Genomic DNA, 20,717 nt, shown 5'->3' on the forward strand with positions numbered 1-20,717 from the left:
GAAGGCTGGACAGAGGCAGCAACAGGGACAGAGATGGGGACAGAGACTGAGTCAGACTTGGACACAGAGGTAGCAACAAGAACAAAAGCAAGGACAGAGGCAGGGTCAGAAACAGGGCAGGGCCAGAACCCTGGCATCCTCTTCTCCCTCCATCCACACCATCCCAAGCCTGGAGCCCTGAGCCTGGCCACCCAGAGCCCGGCTCCCAGTCACCCCACTCCTCAGGTGGCACCCTACAGGACCTATCTAATCTGCAGAAGTTGGGACCAAACCGCCTTACTTTCAGCCCAGAGCTCTGTTCAGTGTCTCCTCCCTAAGTGTCTCCTCCCTAAGGAGTGTAAAGTCCAAGGTGTTTATAGCGAGGCCCCTGAAGCTATAACATCTTTAAAGCTCTTATCTCTTATTCAGGATGGATCACAAGACCTGGCCTTTCTGTCCCCGCCTTCCAAACTACTGCTTTTCACTGTCTCTGGCTGATTTTGGTCTGAACAGCACCAGGCAGGAGCCATCTCCTGCACTGGGTCCCAATGAAGGTCAGCACAACTGCTTCCAGCAGCTCTCACCTTCTGAACCACCTGTATGACCCTTTCCGAGAGTCTCTAAGCCACACTATATTTGGAGTCAGGACCAGGGTTTTTATGCCCCAGTTCTGCCACTTAATTCTTGAGAGACTCTGACCAAGTCATTAAGCCTCAGCCTGTTTCCCCCACGTGTAAAACAGGGAGAAAAAACTCACAGGGCTTTTGTGACAACCACGTAACGTGGGTAGGTGATCTCTGTCCTCAACGTTGAGAAGTCTAACAATAATAATTGTGTAAGTATTATTCCATTTCCCCCAGGGTCTTGCTCTCAACCCATGGCCAGCTTCCAGGCCCCATTCTCTCTACCCAGACTCTCTATGCCATTCAACATACTTCTGGAAACCCACCCTTCCTTTGGCTTCCTACACCTTGCTCCCTCTGGGCTCTCTGCCTCTGTCTGGGACTACTCATTTGCCGAGTCAGTCCCTATACAAGTGGCAGCTTCATGCTTTTTCCTGTCATTTGGGTTTGCCAACCACATGGAACCACAGGAAACACGCGCCCAGCCCCCAGTACACACAAAAGTAAGCACATGTTGGATTGCTGCCTTTCCTTTATGAGAGAGACTGTATTTGACAATAAAAATTAGCATGATGGCTGCCGGAGTCCAGCTGCCAGTCCCGGTTGCGCACAACTGATTTTGTGGTCTCTAAGCTGGGCTTGCTGTTGTTTTGTGTCTTTTTCTCCTCAGCAGGCCAGTGCTTTGGCTGGAGATTTAGACATTATGTTTTCACTTCCTCTTTTCAGAACTGAAAGGCCTTTTAGAAAGAATCTGGGCTAAGTATACAAGATGGTGACCCCTTGGCCTTCAGTCTATGGACCAGATCTATGTCACTTACTCTTCAACTTCTCAAACTAACTCAAGTGGCCTCCCTCTCTCAGAAGCCAAGGTGAAGCTCCTGTCAGTGGACCTTTTAACCCAGACAGGGAGGTGACTTGACTTGCCCCAGGCCTGACAGCCACTAAGGATTTGAACTCTGGCAGTGAGACTCCAGAGGCCACATTTAACCACTAGAGTGTGTCAAATGAAGAGCAGTGAGGTCCTGTGCATAATGTGCTCTCTGCCTTCCAGGCACCACCAAAGAAAAAAACAAAGACACGCAATAGACTATAACAGGGGGCCACATACTACAGGATGCCCAGGGTGCTGGGGGGCAGGAAGCAGGAGGAGAAGGGTGCCTAATTCAAAGGAAACAGGATGAAGAGAGAGATTTCATAGAGAGGGAGATGATTAAACTGGGCCTTGAAGGATTTTTTTTTTTTTTAAGGATAAGGACTAGACAGCAACAGATTTGGTTTTTGGTTCCGAAGGATGAGTACGAGTCTGAGTAGGAGTCTACAGGTGGATTTCAGGAGGAAGTGGAGAAGGTATCTCAAGTAGAGGGAGCATCATGGAGGCATAAAACCAGGAGAGAGATTCAGGAATTCCACTAGTTCCCTAAGGCTGGAGCAGAGGTCCTGAGGGGTGGGGTGATGAAGCTGACAAGGAGTACAGAGAGCAGCTTATGTAGGACCCTGGATGCCATGTAAAGGAATAAATATGCACTTTATCCTGAGGGCAATAGAGATTCTTGGAAAGACAGAAAAACCCAATTGAGATGGAATTGTGCAATGCTACGAAGACTTAAAAAGGCATTTCCATGTTTGAGGAAAGGGAAATAACTGGACCAAAGTGTAGGCTGTGTGATAAGAATTAGGTTGAAGAGATAAGGATAGGTGAGGATCTGTATCAGGGTTTTTTTTTTTTAATATACATGGTAATTGGATTATTGCTCCAAGTATTTATTCCCTTTTATGTTGACTTTGACCTTGGGCATACACATAGCTTTGACCAATGCGATGTTAGGTAGAAGTAACCATGTGCCAGTTCAGAGTGGAGGTGATAAGAGGCATCATGTCATCTCCTTCTTGTGCTAGTCCTCATCACGAAAATAGCATGTACTGGACAGAGGCAGCTCCGCCAGTCTGAGTTCCAGAATGAGAAGACATGGGACCAATTTGTCTGGCAGGCACCTGGAGCAAAGCCACAATGTCATGCAGCCATAACTACCCTGCAGCTGACAAATAATGTGATCAATAAATAGACTTTGTGGTTATAAGTCAAGATTTGAGGAGTGGCAGTGTTTGTTATGCAGCATGGTTGCAGTCAAAGCTAACGATTACATACTGTTAAAAAAAAAAAAGTTGTTGAGTGGATTACAACTCACAGCAACCCTACAGGACAGAGTAGAACTGCCCAATAAGGTTACCAAACAGTGGCTGGTAGATTCAAACTGCTGACATTTTGGTTAGCAGCCAAGCTCTTAACCACTGCACCACCAGGGCCATATATATATACCAAAAACCAAACCAAACCTGTTACCATTGAGTTGATTCCAGCTCATCATGACCCTATAGGGCAGAACAGAACTGCCCCATAGGGTTTCCAAGGAGAGGCTGATGGACTTGAACTGCTGACCTTTTGGTTAGCAGCCAACCACTTAACCACTGCGCCAACAGGGCTCCATATATGTGTGTGTGTGATGAAAAGAGAGCAGATTGTGAAGAACCTTACATACTCTGATGAGTTGTGAACAGCAGGGAGTCAAGAGAAAACTCTGTAGACAAACCTTTTCATCTTCATTCACTCACATCCAGTCTCAGAGGTAGAGACATTCATCCTTCTTTCAAAACAACCCTCCTGCTCCTCCTGGAACCTTGCTCCATCGACTACCCCTTCCCTCTCCTGAACTGGGTCCTTCCCCTGAACCTATACCTCACTACTCTTTTCCATCCTAATACCCCGTCCTTTACCACATCTCCCTAAAACTAGTTCAGTCTCTCTCCTGACCTTCTGAAACTCCAAAGAGTTGACTATACTCACTGCCTCCATTTCTTCCCCTCTCACCTCTTACCTATCAGCAATCTAGCTTGTCTGCTCTGCACTCCACCAAGATGCTCTAAGTATGCTTCAGTAGCTTCCTAACTGTGCAGTGCAATTTCTAGTCCTTATCTTCCTCTGCTCTGTACTATGTGACACAGAACTAAATTCATTATCCTCCCTCCCACCGTCAAACATTTCCTCCTTTAATGTTCTCTGTCAGCTACTGGCACCATCATCTACCCAGCGATCCATGACAGAAAGCCAACATGAGATAATGAATTCTCTTCTGGACTGGTTGAGTTTGCAGTGCCTTTGACATTTAAGAAGAGATGCCCAATGGGCAGTTAAGCATGTGGCTTGAGAGCCCAAAACACAGATCTGAACTGGAAGTAAAGGTGATTGCTATAGAGGTAGTATTTAAAGTCATGAGCATGGATGGACTTGTCTAACTTACAGAGTACAAATTTTAGGTCTTTAAATCCTACTTGAAACATAGAGAGCTTTCCTGAGTCTAGAAAGCTTTATTCCTGAGTCACTATTCCAACTACCATTTGGTTTCTTGCCTCCCAAGTCATGACCCATAAGTGTCCACTATACCACCATCTTATTTCATATCCTGCCCCCTGTTCATGTTGCCTTCTCCAACAACTCTTAAAATTCAATCATAAAAATAGGAGGTAGAACTCACTATAAGGTACCAGTACCCAGTCACTAAATATGGCTAAATTCAAAAAGAATGACAACACCAAATATTGTCATGGATGTGGAACGATCAGCACTCTCTTCCATTGCTGTGGGAGAGTCAAATGGTACACCCTATGACCCAGAAATTTCACTATGAGCTGAAAACAAACGTTCACAAAGGACTGTACGGAATATTCACAGCTGTTATAAACATAAGAGCCCAAAACTAGAAATAACTCAAATGCCCTTCAATAGGAGAATATATAAATTGTGATATATCCATACCATGGAATACTACTCAGCAATAAAAAGGAACAAACTACTGGTGCATACAACATAGATGAATCTCAAAAACATTACCATGGGTGAAAGAAGCCAGACATGAACGAGTACATACAGATCATTCCATTTACGTGAAGTCCAAGAACAGGCAAAATTAATCAATTGTGATAAAATTAGAAAATGGTGGCCAGGAAGGGCAGAAGAAAAATTAACTGGAAATGGGAACTTTCTAGGCCGGTAGAAATATTTTATATCTCATTTTGGATGATGGTTACATGGAGGTAAACAACTGTCAAAACTCACTGAGCTGAACGTTTAAGATTTGTAGATGTTATTGTATATAAATTACACTTTAACTTAAAATTAGAAAAAACAAAATTTAAGTTTTAAATTGTCTATAAGATAAACACTAAAATAAAGAGAAGTTACACTGCAGAAAACACGTCATTGCAAATAAAATATACAACGAGCATACCTATGTTGCTTGGACTATGTAACCTGGAGGGCCCAGTCCTCCCACTTAATGCTGCCCACTTTCCTACCATTCTCTCCCCCTCTCCCACCCCAGACTTGATGATATCTGTCCACTGGCCATTTTCTAGCCATCACAAGAGTGATGTAATGCAAAAAGAACAGGCTTTAGAGTCAGACAAATGCTAACCTAACCCAAAAACCTAGTGCCATCGAGTCTAGCTGCCATTTAATAGCTGAGCGTACATGAGAAAGCTACTTGACCTCTCTGAACCTTCATTTCCTCAGCGATAAAATGGGCAAGTGATACTTCCCTACCCAGTGGTCGTAAGAATTAGAAAAAAGCCCAACACAAAGCCCATCATTATGGTGGGTGTCATCTTCCACCATAAGGTCTAGGAATTCAATGAAATTGGAACAAAACCCCATTAGGGAAGGGTTACCACCATCACTAGCTTCCTATTTGAGGTCACTTGGATGCTAAAAGTCAGAAATAGGATCCACTATCATTTTCAACATTTACAGGAAACCAGCAGAAAGACTGCATGGATGCAGGGTAAAGGCACCGTTCTCTGTGTTGGGCCGGCTGAGGAAGGGGCAGTGTGAGAATACGAGCTAGATCCTGGGCAACCTAGTTCTTTTTGACTTCACGCTATGCAACCAGCTTTCATGCAAAGGTCCCACTAAAGGCCTGGAAATGCTCAAAGGATGAGACTCATAGGCTTCCTCTCTCAGAAGGGTAAGGAGCTGGCCCTAGGACTCTGGGATTATGGTGCAGGTGAACTAGGCCAACAGCTGGAGAAATGGCTGCTCTGAGCCACCATGACCACGCAAAGGCCACTCCTGCCCTATGACTTAAGAGACCAAGGTTCATGGGGGATCTTGTCCACATCACTTTGCACACCTCTCTACCTCAATTTCCCCATCAAAAATGACCAGATCAGACTGGATCCAAGGAATTTGGTTTCAAAAACGTCAGATAAAGGCAGAACAAAACTGAAGTAGGGAAAGGAGAGCTCTATCCCTTTTTTTTTTTTTTTTTATCCCTTAGGCTCCTCTCCCCCACCATGGTGTCCGTTGGGCCAGGATCCTGTGCTTCCCAGGGCACAGTTTGCAATCTCCTAGGGTCTCTTTCAACTTTGCCAGTCATTCCGTACTGATACTTGTAACAGCGATAACTCCCATCTGGTAGGGAAAGCAAGGTACACTCAGAAATAACTCTGATCAAGGTGGAAAAAAAAAAATTTTTTTTTTTTTCTTTTTTCTGATCAAGGTAGAAAGTACTTATTGTAGCCAAAGAAGCATAGATGTGCAACATAGTAACCATATCCCTTACTCCCCTTTTGGAAGACACTTTGCATATTCTAGGAACGCTGGGGTCGCAGTGGTTAATGCCCTTAGCTAAAAAAAAGTTCAGCAGTTTGAACCCACCAGCTGCTGTGCAGGAGAAAGATGCAGCAGTCTGCTTCAGTAAAACCTTGGAAACCCTATGGGGCAGTTCTGTTCTGATCTATAGAGTGGCTATGAGTCAGAACCCACTCCACCAGCAGTGGGCTCTTTGTTTTGGTTTGGTTTTTGTTGTTGTTGTTGACATATTTCCCTACTCAAAGCAAGAAGGGAAGTGGTCAGCAGTATCCACATTCCACAGTTGAGGAAACTGAGGTTCCCCCTGGTAAAGCGCCTCCTAGCTGGGAAGCTGCAAAGTCAGGGCTCCATCCTGCAACTCCTGCCTACTGAGACACACCTAAAAAAAACCTATAAAAATAGGACACACCTATTCAGGTAAAATGAAGGAGGCCCCGAGGCCTGTTTAGGAGGCAGAAGGAGAGTAGAAGACAAGCAAAGCCACAAAAGCAGCTGCCTGGGTCTAGGTTCCTTCCTGGGGTGAGGAGAGGCACTGACATCCTCCCCACCTTCCTCCTCCCTCAAGCCACCAGCAGGAACATTGGAGAATCTGAAGTCCCTCTGCTTTATCTGCTTGCACGCTGACATTTTTTCCCACTTGACTATTTCTTGGACATCTTTCAAGAGTTTGTGCAATCATTCTGTTCAGCTGTTTTTCTGCCATTTTCAAATGCGGGTTGGTGTCCCTTTGCAGTGGAAACTAGGCAGTTTGAAGAGTTGAGGGGACCCTTTCGCCTTGCATTACCCCAAGGCAGCAGAGACTTTTACTGCCAAAGTTACAATGCTTGAAAGATTCTCCAGGCTAGGTTTTTGGCTTGGTCCCCAGCTCTCCAATCTCTTGGACCTCTCCCTCTAAATACCCCTGGTATCAGGAGTTCATGCGCTCCTCCCAGGCTCCCCTTTCCCAGAGGCACCCCTTTCCCATCTCCTTCGGTCCCACCCTGTGCCCCAAGACGCCACTCTTCTTCCCCCAACCCCTCACGGACCCTTAGGCTGGGGTCTAGAAAGCTGGACAGAGGCAGCGACAGGGACAGGGTTGGGGACAGAGACTGGGTCAGACTTGGACACAGAGGTAGGGACATGAACAAAAGCAGGAACAGAGGCCGGGTCAGAAACTGGGCAGGGCCGGAACACTGGCACACGCTTCGCCTTCCATCCACTCCATCTCAAGCCCAGAGCCCCAAGCTCGGCGGCCCAGAGCCCGCCTCCCAGTCGCTCCGCTCTCCGCTCTGGGGCCTCGGGCGGCGCCCCGCAGGACCCACCTGATCCGCAGAAGCTGGGCGCGGAGGACCGGCTCACAGCGGCGCTCGGAGCTGGACCGCGCCTGTCTTTCCCGCCCCGGCGGCGCCCTCCGCAGCCGGAGCAGTCGCCCGCGCTGCCTCCGCCGGAGCCCGGGTCGGGCGTGCCGGGGCGGTGTGTGCCGCCCGCCCTCCCGCTAGCCGACTGTCTGGGGCCTCTCCCGGGGCAGCGGGCAGTGGCAGGGGCGCGAGGGAGCCAGCGAGCTCTAGACCCCCGCGGCGTGCTCCCCGCTCTGCCCAGAGCGCGGCTGTTTGTGCCAAGCCGGTCCCCGCCCCGGAGACAGACAGCTGGGAGGCCGGCCGTGCGAGTGCGTGAGTGTGAGTGCGTGTGTGTGTGTGTGTGTGTGTGTGTAAGTGGTGGTGGGTGGGCGGGGCGGTGTTTGCTTCATTTTCACTCAAGCAGAAAAAATCCTGAAACCAGCAAAAAAGAAAAGAAAACCCCGGGTGAGGGTTACTGGGCCTCCCCTGCTTTCTGGGGCCTGCACGTGGCGGAGTGGGGTGGGGGGCGCCAGAGGCTTGGGGGGGGGGTCTGTCACTCTGTACTGCAGGGAGGGGCCTGGGTGCCCTGGCGCACCGCCAAACACTGGGGAAGCAAGAACCTGGGAGGTCGGAGCCACCATTTGTTTCCTGGGGAAGGAAGAGCGTAGATACAACAGCTACAGGCCCGCGGGCCAGAGCCACTGTTGCCCAGCCCGGCTGAAGCAGGGGCTGGTCATTGAGCAACTAGCGCCGTTCTTGCTCGTGTTTGTTCACAAACTTAGTGATCTTTTAACCCAGAGTTTTTCAAACGGGGCTCTATACACACTCCCTGGGGGTTCTCTACTAGAGTTAATTTCGAAGGGAGCATAAAAAGAAAATTCTCTTTCAGAGTTTACTCTTCTGTGCCCCGTCTGACTGCGATTCGCTCTACGGGGTTATGTAGCCGCCTCTAGCTGCTTGCCCTCAGTTAGCTTGTCCCGCTCTGGAAGCGACAAGTCACCTCACGCCCACTCTTGGGTTTGTCGTGATCTATTTTTTTTTTTTTTTTTTATTTTACCAGTGGAAAAGTCAAAACTTCCTTTTGTCGGGGATCATTTGCCATTGAAATGAAATTTGCTCCATAATTTAATAAATTGGAACTGTCATTTGACATCATGAAAATGGCACACAGCATGAGCATAATGTACAGTTTTAATCCTTCCATACTAATGAGAACAGAACAGAGGTCTGATCTAATGCTTAAGGGGGGAAAAGGCTACAAGCAGGTGACCTCACAGGGCTTGGGAGAATAAGGTTCCCTTGTGGGTCCAGTTAACTAAAGTGGTGAGAGAGTGGAGTGTCAGCCCCACACAGGGCGCAGGAATGACAGCTCCACCGTGGCCAGTACAATGCGCCCTTTGCTGGAGGATAAATTACATCATTATTGTCTTTGGTGGACACACTTGCGAAAGTTTATTATTAGTGAGAATGAAGAGACTTCGTCTTACATACTTTGGACATGCTAACAGGAGGGACCAGCCCCGAGAGCAGAAAGCATGCTTGGTAAAGTAGAGGATCAGTGGAAAAAGAGGAAGACCCAATGGCGGCAACAATGGTCTCAAACATAGCAAGTATTGTGAGGATGGCGCAGGATGGGGCAGTGTTTTGTTCTGTTGTACCTAGGGTGGCTATGAGTTGGAACTGACTTGAAGGCACCTAGCAGCAACAATAGCAACACAGTAAGTAAACAATGAGCACTGCTAAGTAGATTGGCCCCTTTTCATTATTGCATTTAAGAATGCATTGTTTAAATTGCCTTGCCCATCCAACTGGATTATATACAAGCTTTTTTTTTTTTTTTGTAAGAAAAATAATGACAGTGAGTATGACTGAAATGATGGCCCAACATGATCAAAATCAAAAGATGACAGGAAACATAAAACATGCAAAACCATTACTCTGCTACCGTTAACCCTAATGCCAAAGGTTTGGTTTCGGTAACACATCATCAGTCACATTAATTTAATGTTGTTCACTTGAATTTTGTGGGTTTTGTGGTTGTGTTTGTATTTACTTTGAAAATTTGTTTTGGTTTTATAGTTGGCTTATAGCCTTATGCGTATAAGGAGTTCCTGTCTAATTTAGGTTATACCTGGGATTAAAATAAAAATAATTTAAGTCAACACTGTGGGTCTGGAAGATTTTTTTTTCCCCAATGTAGTTCACAAGGTCTAACTGGTAATTCTACTAGCTGAATGCAGGGCTTCAAACCGGTTTGTCCCAGCTCCATCCTGATACACTGAATCTGAATCCACAGTTTAACAAGATTTCCTGGTGATTCTTATGTACAGTCAACTTTGAGAACCACTGCTTAACTAGCAGTTCTCAGAGCTGATCCCTAATCAGCAGCATTAGCACCACCTGGTGGCGCAGTGTTTAAGCACTCTTGCTGCTAATCAAAAGGTCAGTAGTTTGAAATCACCATTTGCTCCATATTGGACAGTTCTACCTGTCCTATTGGGTTGTTATGAGTCAGAATTGACTAGAGAGCAAAGGGTTTATGGGAAATTGTGGAAATGCAAATTATCAGCAGGGGCTCCCACCAGAATGAACTGGTTAGAAACCCTGGCTCACTATTGAGCTGGAAAACAACTTGAAGTTTACATAGAGCCTGGGGTTGGGAGTTTTAGGCTAAGGCACTGCTTGAGTCACTGTTCTCCTCTGAGTCTCATTTGCTTTGTATGCAAAATAAGGATAAAACAACCAGCTCTTGGAAGGAGGAAGATAAAATGAGATAACCTTGTCCCAAAACCCAGAGGGCTTTGGGGCCTGTGGAACATTGCAGGAATGTGAGGCTGAATAGTCAAGCAGGGGAAGGGCTGGTCAGGCAAACACTTTGGTAGTTCTTACCACTTGCCAGGCAATGTGCTCCAAGTGCTTTACACAAACGTTAACTCATTTATTCCTCAAGCCACCCTGTCAGACAAGTGCTAATCAAGTCCCTATTTTCTAGGAGAGAGGAAGCAGAGGTATGGGGTAGCTTGGTCCGCAATCTCTCTAGATATGGCCAAAGTGACACAAACCCAGAGGACCTTCCTCCCTGTCCTTGCTTCATTCTTTCAACAAATACTGGTACCCTACTGTGTTAGCCCCTATTCTATATGCTGAGGACACCAAGGCAAACAAACAAAACATCATTGCCCTGAAGGAATTTGCAGTCTAGTAGGAGGTAGGCACTAAACCAATACTCACCCAATTGGGATCAGGGCTCTGAAGGAGAAATACAGGGTGCTAGTAAGACAGAGAACAGAGAGGCCCCCAAATCTGCAAATAAAAGTAACAGGAAATGGGCCAGGGTGCAGAAACACAGCCATTCCCCAGAAGAATGGGGCAGGGTATCAAAAAACAGCCCACAAACTTCTTTAAAGTTGTCTTTCAGAAGCAGCTGGATAAAACTAGCACCAGGGACATCTGCAGAACATCCACCTGTGACCGCTGTGTGACCTTCCACCAGGGGCAGTGAGGGGCTGCAGCAGCAGCCAGGGAATCAAACTCAGGGAACGAGAGACTGCACAGGCATGACACCCCAAAATAAGAGTCCTGCTACGAGCCCCAGAGGCCTCCGGGACAGGAGCCATCTTAGAAAGCTGCTGCGTATGCACTGTAGTTAACATATCCCTGCCTATGCCTATGAATATTTTCCTGCCCAAGAACTTCTAAAAACCCAGGCAAACCTTTTGTTCTGTGAGACGGAGGTAAGCATTGCTTAGGCCCTCCTCTTCTCTGCTTGCAAGCCTCTTCAATAAAGCTTTGCTCTTGTGGAAAACTCTCCTTGCCTTACCTGCTCATTCTTGACCAATGAGAGGAAAGAACCTTGTTTTATTAAAAGCATAGAAGAGCCAGTAACACTAGGAGCTCTTGGGTGGTGCAAACAGTTAAACATTGCAGTTTGAATGCACCTAGAGGTGCCTAAAACCCATTTCCTTTGAGTTGATTCCATAGCAACACTACAGGACAGAGCAGAACTGCCCCACAGAGTTTCCAAGGAGTGCCTGGTAGATTCAAACTGCAACCTTTTGGTTAGCAGCCATAGCTCTTAACCACTACATCGACTGCCTCATATGTGTGAAAGCTGGACAATGAATAAGGAAGGCTGAAGAAGGACTGATACCTTTAAATTGTAATGATGGAGAAGAGTATTGAATATACCATGTCACCATGAGTCGGAATCGACTCGACAGCACTGGGTTTGATTTTGCCAAAAGAATGAACATATCTGTCTCAGAAGAAGTATGATCAGAATGCTCCTTAGAAGCAAGGATGGTGAGACTACGTCTCACATACTTTGGACACGTTGTGGGGAGGGATCAGTCCCTGGAGAAGGACATCATGCTTGGCAAATTAGAGGATCAGCAAAAGAGAGGAAGACCCTCAACAAGATGGATTGACACAATGGCTACAACAACGGGCTTAAGCACAGTGACAATCAGGAGGATGGCACAGGACCAGGAAGTGTTTTGTTCTGTTGTACATAGGCTCGCTATGCATCGGAACTGACTCTACGGCACCTAACAACAACAACAACAACAACAACAAAGGTGCCTGGGAAGAAGTCCTGGCAATTTGCTTCCAAAAAGCCACAGCCTTAAAAACTCTATAGAACACAGTTCTACTCTGATACACACGGGGTCCCCATGAATCAGAGTCAACTCCATGGCAACTTAGGTATATAGTATGTAAGGGTCTCAGTGATGGGAAGACTGAGATTTGAAGAAGGAAGAGTTCAGTCAGTGAAAAGTTGGGGGAGAGTGACCTGGGCAGAGTCATGTACAAAACCCCTGAGGGATATATGTGTGTGCATATGTATGGGAAGCTTCAACAACACAAAGATGACTGTTGTTGGGTGCCAATGAGTCAGTTCTGACTCATAGCGACCTCATGAACAACAGACCAAAACACTGTCCCATCCTGTACCATCCTCATATTTGTTGCTATGTTTGACCTCATTGTTGTAGCCACTGTCAGTCCATCTCACTGAGGGTCTTCCTCCCTTTCGCTGACCCTCTCTCTACTTTACCAAGCATGATGTCCTTCTTCGGGGGCTGTTCTCTCCTGATAACATGTCCAAAGTATGTAAAACAAAGTCTCATCATCCTCGCTTCTAAGGAACATTCTGACATACTTCTTCCAAGGCAGATTTTTTCATTCTTCTGGCAGTCAATGATATATTCAATATTCTTCTCCAATACCATAATTCAAAGGCATCAATTCTTCTTTGGTGTTCCTTATTCATTATTCAGCTCTCACATGCTTGTGAGGTGATTGAAAATACCATTGCTTGGGTTAGGCTCACCTTAATCCACAAAGTGACATCTTTGCTTTTTAACACCTTAAAGAGGTCTCTTGCAACAGATTTGCCCGATGGAATACTTTGTTTTGAAATCATGACTGCTGCTTCTGTGGGCGTTGTGATTGTGGATCCAAGTAAAATGAAACTCTTGACAAATTAAATATTATCTGTTTATCATGATGTTGCTTATTGGTCCAGTTGTGAGGATTTTTGTTTTCTTTATGTTGAGGTGTAATCCATACTGAAGGCTGTAGTTTTTGATCTTCATTAATAAGTGCTTCAGGTCCCCTTTGCTTTCAGCAAGGAAGGCTGTGTCATCTGCATATCGCAGGTTGTTAATGAGTCTTTCTCCAATCCTGCTGCTGTGTTCTTCTTCATGTAATCCAACTTCCCAGATTATTTATCAACAAACAGATTCAATAAATATGGTGAAAGGATACAACCCTGGTGCACACCTTTCCTGATTTTAAACCATGCAGTATCTCTTCATTCTGTTCAAAAAACTACCTCTTGGTCTATGTGCAGGCTGTGCATAAGCACAACTAAGCGTTCTGGAATACCAATTCTTGCAATGTTATCCATAATTTGTTATGATACACACAGTCAAATGCCTTTGCATAGTCAATAAACTCACTGCCAATAAGACATAGGTAAACATCTTTGTGGAATTCTCTGCTTTCTGCCAAGGTCCATCTGACATCAGCAATGATATCCCTTGTTCCACCTCCTCTTCTGAATCTGACTTCAATTTCTAGCAGTTCCCTGTTAATGTACTGCTGCAACTGTTTTTGAATAATCTTCGGCAAAATTTTGCTTGTGTGTGATATTAATAATATTGTTTGATAATTTCTGCTATTCTGTTGGATCACCTTTCTTTGGAATGCGCATAAATAAGGATCTCTTCCAGTCAGTTTACCAGGTAGCTGTCTTCCAGATTTCTTGGCATAGACAAGTGAGTGCTTCCAATATTGCCTCCACTTGTTGGAACATCTCAAGTAGAATTCTGTTGATTCCTGGAGCCTTGTTTTTCACCAATGCCTTCAGTGCAACTTGGACTTCTTCCTTCAGTACCACTCGTTCTTGATCATATTCTACCTCCTGAAATGGTTGAACGTCAACCAATTCTTTTTGGTACAGTGATCTCTGTATTCCTTCCATCTTCTTTTGATGCTTCTTGTGTCATTCAGTAATATCGCAACTTGAGGCTTGAATTTTTTCTTCAGTTCTTTCAGCTTGAGAAATGCCAAGCCTATTCTTTCCTTCTGCTTTTCTATCCCCAAGTCTTTGCATATTTCATTATAATATATAATACTTTGTCTTCTCGAGCTGTTCTTTGCAATCTTTTGTTCAGCTGTTTTACTTCATTATTTCCTCTATTTTCTTTAGCTGCTGTATGTTCAAGAGCAAGTTTCAGAGTGTCTTCTGACATCCATTTAGGTCTTCTCTTTCTTTCCTGTGTTTTTAATGACCTTTTGCTTTCTTCATGTATGATGTCCTTGATGTCATGCCACAACTCATCTGGTCTTCAGTCATTAGTGCTCAATGCATCAAATCTGTTCTTGAAATGGCCTCTAAATTCATGTGGGATATACTCAAGGTCGTAATTTGGCTCTTGTGGACTTGTTTTAATTTTCTTCAGGTTTGACTTGCATATGAGCAATTGATGGCCTATTCTGCAGTTGGCCCCTGCTTTGTTCTGACAGATGCTTCTCCATCATCTCTCTCCACAGATGTAATCCATTTGATTACAGTGTATTCCTTCTGGTGAGGTCCATATCCATAGTCACCGTTAAGTTGTTGAAAAAAGGTATTTGCAATGAATAAGTTATTGGTCCCCAAAATTCTATCATTTGATCTCCTGCATTGTTTCTATCACCAAGGCCATATTTTCCAACTACTGATCCTTCTTCTTTCCAGCTTTTGCATTCCAATTACCAGTAATTATCAATGCATCTTTATTTCATGTTTGATTAATTTCAGACTGAAGAAATTGGTAAAAATCTTCAATTTCTTCATCTTTGACATCAGTGGTTAATGTCTAAATTTGAATAATAGTTGTATTAGCTGGTTCCTTGTAGGTGGATAGATATTATCCTTTCACTGATGGCATTGTACTTCAGGATAGATCTTGAGATGCTCTTTTTTATGATGAATTTGACGTCATTCTTCTTCAGTTCGTTATTCCGTGCATAGTAGACCATATGATTATCCAATTCAAAATGGCCAATTCCAGTCCATTTTGGCTTACTAATGCCTAAGATATCAATCTTTTTGCGTTCCTTTTCATTTTTGACGACTTGCAGTTTTCCTAGATTCACACTTTATACATGCCATATTCCAATTATTAACAGATGTCTGCAGCTGTTTCTTCTTGTTTTGAGTCATGTCACATCAGCTGATGTAGGTCCCAAAAGCTTTACTTCATCCACACCATTAAAGCTGACTCTACTTTGAGGAGGCAGCTCTTCCCCAGTCATAATTTGAGTGCCCTCCAACCTAAGGGGCTCATCTTCTGGAGCTAGATCAGACCGTGTTCCACTGCTATTCATAAGATTTCCCAGGTCAATTTTTTTAGAAGTAGATCGCCAGGTCCATCTTCCTAGTCTGTCTTAGTCTGGAAACTCCACTGAAACCTGTCCACCATGAGTGACCCTACTGGTATTTGAAATACTGGTGACATAGGTTCCAGAATCACAGCAACATGCAAGCCACCACAGTAGGACAAACTGACAGATGAGTGGTAGACAAAGATGGCAACTCTCCTCAAATAAATCTATATATTCAAAAGAAATTCCAGAAGAGTTTTTTTGGAACTTCACCAGTTGCTCCTAAAATTCAAATGGAAGAGCAAAGTGCCAAATTTAACCAAGACAGTTTTGACAAAGAAGTGAGGGGGTGGAGGATAGAGGACTTTGCTCAAGCAGATATCAAGATATACTGTGAAGCGATAACAAGGCAATATAGTATTGGTGCTGGGATGGGTTATTAGATTAATGAAACCAAATAAGGAGCCTAGAAAGAGACCCACACACACTGGGAAATTGAGTGTGTGATAGAGGTAGAATTGCAGATTGGTGGGGAAAAAAACAGACTGTTTGAAAAGTGTTGCTGGACTCAGAAGAAATGAAAACAATTGTGGCAACAAAAACTTGTACACAAATATTGTCAAAGAAGAAAATCTCATACTCTGTTAGGACTGAAAGAAAAGAGTTTTACTGAGGAACGCAACAGCTATAGCTGGGCAGCACTAGGTAAAATTACAAAATGTTCCAACATTCACAAAGAATGCAGGGTTTTTGTACAAGAAGGCTAGCATAACTGCAACCACAAACAAGCTTATCTTCATATCAGTTAATCTATTTTCATATGCATTCTTCCTGAGAGCAAGCACTTTTTCTGAGAACCATCTGTACATACTTACTGCAATCATAGTCAAGAAAGCATAATCACACTTGTTTGCAAAGCAAGACTTGTTTGAAAGCCACATTCAAGTTTACAAGAAGCAGCAAGGGTTTAAAACAAAATGAAACTCAATCCAGACCTGTGTCAGCCATTCTAGCTATGCCAAGCACCTAAGTTTTAGAGTGCTCTTTCACAATGTTCATTGCAGCACTGTTCACAATAGCCAAAAAGCAGAAACAACTCAAATGTCCAACAACAGATGAATGGGTAAGTGCAATGTGTTATATTCATACAACGGAATATTATTCAGCCATAGAAAGGAATGAAGCATCGATACATGGTACAACATGGATGAACCCTGAAAATATTATACTAAGAGACAGGAGCCAGACACATGAAAGGCCACATATTGTATGATTCCATTTATATGAAATATAATAGGCAAATCCATAGAGATAGAAAGCAGACTAGAGGTTGCCAGGGGCTGAGGGGGGGGGGGGAAGTGGAGGGAAGGGATTGGAAAGTGACTGCTTCATGGGCCCAGGGATTCCTTTTGGGGTGATTAATAATGCTCTGAAACTGGATAGTGGTGATGGTTGCACAATATTGTGAATATACTAAATGCCATTGAATTATACACATTAAAATTATTAGAATGTGAATTTCAGCACAATTAAAAAAAAAGTGCTGTTGGCAATTGGCTACCCACACAAAAAACAAAATGAACTTACATCCCTACCACACATGTAATAGATGGATAAAACGCCTATAGGAAAAGAGATAGTTTACAACATTTGAATGGGTAAGGATTTATTTATTTAAACACACACACAAAGGCCTGACCATAAATATGTATACTGGCAAGTTTGACAGAAACACTGAGGTGAGAGGGTCTCTGCCTTGGCAGGGTGTTGGGATTTGTATCCAGAAGGTTCTTGGCAGGGAAAATTGCCTCCTTGAGGCCTTCTTGGGGAAGAGAAATATCAACAAGGGCAGGCTGTAAGGAGGTTAAGCCCCTAGAATTTGATCAGCTCTTCCAACAGAAAAACCAGATCAAGGAAATGGCAAACTTCCACAGAACCAGAAAAACACAACCTGGGAGCACCACAAGATGGCCAGTTCTACTCTTCAATGTAAAGATAAGGAAATGAGATACAGTTGAGGGGAGCGACTGCCTCAAAATAACAAACTTGGAATTTTCAGAGCTGGGATCCATTCCCAACTCCCTCACTTGCTCTCAGCACCAGGCAGGTGTGGAAATTCAGAGGCCCTGAGGGGAGGGTGTTTTAAAGGTTCTTTTTGGAAGGATCCCTGGTGGCACAACGGATAACCACTCTACTGCTGTTTCTGTAAAGATTACAGCCAGCAAACTTATGGGACAGTTCCACTCTGCCACATGGGGTTACTATGAGTCAAAAATTGACTCAAGGGCATCTAACAACAACATCAGAAGTAATGGAGTTAATCAGGAAAAGCAGAAGGTGCATGTAAGAGCTGAGTCTTGGAGGAAATGAGAACAAGCAGAGAGGACTTGGGAGAGGGCATAAGGCAGGCAGAACAATGTGTGCAAAGGCACAGAAGGAGCAAGCATGCGGCATGCCAGAGGCTGTTGGAGATCAGCCTGGTGGGTCTAGAGGAGACAAGTTGAGGTATTATAGCAAAGAGGGTTGTGTTAAATGAAATAAAAATGGAGTTGTGTGATTGACAAAATGGCATCCTGGTGGTCAAGTGGACAAGGCCCCTGAGACTTGGCTTTACCAAAATTTAACCCCAGCTTTCCTGTAAATCAGAAACCTTGATGGTGTTCTGGTTAAATGCTACAGCTGCTAACCAAAAGGTCAGCAGTTCTAATCCACCAGGCACTCCTTGGAAACTCTCTTGGGTAGTTCTACTCTGTCCTATAGGGACACTGTGAGTAGGAATTGACTGGAGGGCAACGGGTTATTTTGTCGTTGTTGTTTTTCCTATAAATCAGGCCACCCTCCTTGATCAATGAGATTCTGACAATGCTTCCACCCTTGCTGACTAATGACATCTTGACATTGTTTCAATAGTTAATTGTATAAAGCAATCAGAAATATGCTTCTTTACTTTCACAGTTTTTTGCAATAAAAAGCCAGTCAATGAGAAAAAAAAAAGTCAGTCACTGCTGATAATTGGTGGAATATCTTTCCACATGTTGTTTGGTGCTACCCAATTCAAGAATCTCCTGCCCAAATAAACCTCATCTAATAGATTAATTTTATTATAGATTCACTTTCTTTTGACAGATTCAAAGTCCGGAATGAGATTCTGAAGGAGACCCTGGCTACCCTCAAGGACTTCACAGAAGGAGGCATTGGTACCCACAAAGCCGTTTGGGTTTTCTGTCTCTGCGCTGTTCATGGAGGATGCCCAGTAAGTTTCTTCTCACATTCTGTTTTGTGTTCTCTGAGCTTTATTTGGGACTAGGGCAGACTGGGTCTGGCCCTCTTGATGAACTAGGTTCATCTGGGTCTTTCTGCTACTTACAGGTAATATGTTGGATTTTGGGAATCCAAGGAATGTTGGCAAATATTATGGCTAAAAATGGATGAAACTGACTAAGAAGAACATAATGACTTACAGACTGAGCCCTGGTGGCACAGTGGCTTAAGAGCTTGGTTGCTCACCAAAAGGTGGGCAGTTCAAATGCACCAGCCACTCCTTGGAAACCCTATGGGGTAGTTCTACTCTGTCCCATAGGGTCATTATGAGTCAGAATCGACTTGACGGCAATGGGCTTAGTTTTTTGTTGTTGGTGGTCATTATGGGGAAGTTTTCAGATAGGTGAGTTAAAGCATCTCAGAGGAACTCTTGAGAAACAGAACATTCTTTGATCCATATTTGGAAGCCTCCAAATGCTCAGGGGACTGATCAGGTGCCTCTCAAAGAATGCCTAGTAGACCTGACGGACATAACACCAACTGCTCCACTGCCTCTTTAGCTTACCTTACCCACTTACTATTTTGCCTTGCTTTCCTGATTTCAAGTCTCTGCTGCCTTAACTTCATTTTCCCTCCATCTCTGAAGCCCTCTCTTCCTCTGACCCTGCAGTTCAGTGAGTTACTTAATATGGCCCTTCTGGCCATGCATGGTGTTGTGACTCCCACACAATGATTGGGTGGGACTATGTAAATAAGATGTTAACAGCCCACCAAGGGGATTTGACTGCCTGCTAATAATTCAAATAAGGTTCATGGAACACTTGTGAGGGTGAGACCATGCAAATAAGGTATATAGAACCTAATGAGAACAAAGCCAGGGGCTGACTGTGGATCAGACCATCAATTACTCCTGTGCAAGTTCAAGCTGAAACTGAAGAAAATTGGAATAAGTCCACGAGAGCCAAAGTACAAACGTGAGTATACCCCATCTGAATTTAGAGACTTTCTCAAGAATAGATTTGACGCATTGAATGCTAATGACTGAAGAGCAGACGAGTTATGGAATGACATCAAGGACATCATTAAAAAGACAGGAAAGAAAGAAAAGACCTAAATGGATGTCAGAAGAGACTCTGAAACTTGTTCCTGAATGTTGAGTAGCTAAAGCAAAGAGAAAAAATGATGAAGTAAAAGAGCTGAAGAAAAGATTTCAAAGGGTAGCTCGAAAAGACAAAGTAAAGTATTTGATGACATGTACAAAGATCTGGTGATAGGAAACCAAAAGGTAAGAGCACAGTCAGCATTTCTCAAGCTGAGAGAATCGAAGAAAAAATTCAAGCCTCAAATTGCAATACTGAAGGATTCTATGGGGAAAATATTAAACGATGCAGGAAGCATCAAAAGAAGATGGAAGGAATACACAGTCACTGTACCAAAAAGAACTGGTCAACATTCAACCATTTCAGGAGGTAACATATGATCAGGAACTGATGGTACTGAAGGAAGAAGTCCAAGCTGCGCTGAAGGCATTGGTGAGAAACAAGGCTCTGGGAATTGACAGAATACCAATTGAGATAATCCAACAATCAGATGCAGCACTGGAAGTGTTTATTTGTCTATGCCAAGAAATTTGGAAGACAGGTACCTGGCCAACCGACAGGAAGAGATCCATATTTATGCCTATTCCCAAGAAAGGTGATCCAACTGAACACAGGAATTATTGAACAGTATTATTAATAGCGCATGTAAGCAGAATTTTACTGAAGATCATTCAAAAGCAGTGGCAGCAGTACATCAGCAGGGAACTGCCAGAAATTCAAGCCAGATTTAGAACAGGACATGGAACCAGGAATATCATTGCTGATGCCAGATGGATTGTGGCTGAAAGCAGAAAATACCAGAAAGGTGTTTAACTGTGCTTTATTGACTATGCTAAAGCATTTGACTGTGTGGACCATAACAAATTATGGATTACATTGCAGAGAATGGAAACTCTGGAACACTTAATTGTGCTCATGA

General features: G+C 44.1%; 1 protein-coding gene across 3 annotated transcripts in view; it reads right to left on the minus strand.

The window, feature by feature from the left end:
• The window catches only part of GGTA1 (glycoprotein alpha-galactosyltransferase 1 (inactive)), a 234,474-nt gene that overhangs the window by 77,774 nt on the left and 135,983 nt on the right, over window positions 1-20,717 (minus strand). For 2 of the 3 annotated variants that reach the window (XM_049897251.1, XM_049897247.1), the window contains exon 1: window positions 7,548-7,636. The exons of the other annotated variant lie outside the window; for it this stretch is intronic. The gene's annotated coding sequence lies outside the window, so the exon portion shown is untranslated. Of the gene's footprint in view, window positions 1-7,547; window positions 7,637-20,717 lie in introns of those variants that run through there. 3 annotated transcript variants of the gene reach the window in all.

This window comes from Elephas maximus, chromosome 9 (assembly GCF_024166365.1).
Source record: "Elephas maximus indicus isolate mEleMax1 chromosome 9, mEleMax1 primary haplotype, whole genome shotgun sequence".
NCBI classification, from domain to species: Eukaryota; Metazoa; Chordata; class Mammalia; order Proboscidea; family Elephantidae; genus Elephas; species Elephas maximus.